General features: G+C 44.6%; 1 long non-coding RNA gene across 1 annotated transcript; it reads left to right on the forward strand.

Annotated features, from left to right (window-relative positions):
* The first annotated feature begins 653 nt into the window (after positions 1–653).
* LOC121872186 lies at positions 654–1,863 on the forward strand. The gene is made up of 2 exons (XR_006090054.1): positions 654–772; positions 842–1,863. It is a non-coding gene; the product is annotated as an uncharacterized LOC121872186 (long non-coding RNA).
* The last annotated feature ends 228 nt before the right edge of the window (positions 1,864–2,091 follow it).

Genomic DNA, 2,091 nt, shown 5'->3' on the forward strand with positions numbered 1-2,091 from the left:
GTGGCAACATATGAACAAAATGAACATAGTGGATCGTCTATAAGTGGCCATAAATCTACTAAAAATGAAGAGATGGATCAGAAAAGCTCACCTGACGGATCAACATCTTCTGATGAACACTTCCTGATCCTCCAATAACACCTTCTGATGAACACTTCCTGATCCTACAATAACACCTTCTGATGAACACTTCCTGATCCTACAATAACACCTCCTGATGAACACTTCCTGATCCTCCAATAACACCGCCTGATGAACACTTCCTGATCCTCCAATAACACCTTCTGATGAACACTTCCTGATCCTCCAATAACACCTCCTGATGAACACTTCCTGATCCTCCAATAACACCGCCTGATGAACACTTCCTGATCCTCCAATAACACCTCCTGATAAACACTTCCTGATCCTCCAATAACACCTCCTGATGAACACTTCCTGATCCTCCAATAACACCTTCTGATGAACACTTCCTGATCCTCCAATAACACCTGATGAACACTTCCTGATCCTCCAATAACACCTTCTGATGAACACTTCCTGATCCTACAATAACACCTCCTGATGAACACTTCCTGATCCTCCAATAACACCTTCTGATGAACATTTCCTGATCCTCCAATAACACCTTCTGAACACACCTGTAGGAGGGGCTGGCGGTGAGCTGTTACAAGACTACTACCAGGGAGACAACACTCAGGTTTACCAACAATAACTATTACATCTAACACCGGTGATAGGTGTTAGTTTCAGCAGGTGTTAGACTGAGCAGGTGTTAAGATTGAGCAGGTGTAAGACTCCTCAGCAGGTTGTAAGACTCATCAGGTGTTAGAGTGGGCAGGTGTTAAGATCAGCAGGTGTTAGACTCATCAGATGTTAAGATCAGCAGGTGTTAAACTGAACAGGTGTAAGATTCAGCAGGTGTAACACTCATCAGGTGTTAATTAAGATCATTAAACACCAAGGCAACATGATGTATTAAAGATATTCAGTCATAAGTAATGTACAGTGACGAATGTTTACTCACCAGGTCACGAAGGAGCCAAATGTTTATAATGTTCATATCATTAAGTCACCAAGAGTGTTTACGAGTCACCAATGTGCTGGTGCTACACTTACTGCCCTGTGTAGCACCAATCAGGACACCCAAAGCTTATACCATAACACTCAAGCACCACCGATATGTTATCTTGGTGTGTGTGTGTGTGTGTGTGTGTGTGTGTGTGTGTGTGTGTGTGTGTGTGTGCGGAAGCTTCAGTCACAAACTGCTTTCGCGGGAGAAGTGTAGAGTTCCCAACTTCCCTCGTCTGGCCGTCAATATTGGGGGTTCTGGCTGATGGACGGCGACCCTTCAGGTGATGGGCGGTCTGTGTGATAGTTGGTGTCCTCAGTAAGTATGGTGTTACAAGCAGAGATAACGACCCGCCTTACTGCTACCATATCACGTGTGTGTGTGTGTGTGTGTGTGTGTGTGGCTCAGGTCTCTCACAACCTGAACCTGTCTCGCAGTCTGTTGTTTCCTGATACTGTGATCTGTGGCACTGTGACCTGTGGCACTGTGACCTGTGGCCCTGTGACCTGTGGTACTGTGACCTGTGACCTGTGGCAGTGACCTGTGGCCCTGTGACCTGTGGCACTGTGACCTCTGGCACTGTGACCTGTGGCCCTGTGACCTGTGGTACTGTGACCCAGAAGTGTGTGTGTGTGTGTGACCCGGGTTACCAGGCAGCGTGTTATAGCTCGGCTCTGTGTCCTGTCACGTTAGGTACAGTAGTGTAAAGAGTATCTGTACATAGATAAACATCACTTCTAAGTCTCTTCTATGTTCTTGTTCATAAGCATCAATTATATGAAGTAAAACTACCAGTCGTGTATCATTATTACCACCCTCCTAGAGAGAGAGAGAGAGAGAGAGAGAGAGAGAAAATATAGTTCAAAAGAGAAAGAAAAAAGAGAGATTAAAAGACACAGAAAGAAGACAGACAAAGAAAAAGGACAGATTAAAATAAAAGACAAAACAGAAACAAAGAAAGGAGAGAAAGAAAAGAAAAAGAGAGAGGAAAGGAGAGAAGTAAACAGTCGATCCCCTTC

Source organism: Homarus americanus, unplaced genomic scaffold (genome assembly GCF_018991925.1).
Source record: "Homarus americanus isolate GMGI-L3 unplaced genomic scaffold, GMGI_Hamer_2.0 scaffold9639, whole genome shotgun sequence".
Lineage (NCBI taxonomy): Eukaryota > Metazoa > Arthropoda > Malacostraca > Decapoda > Nephropidae > Homarus > Homarus americanus.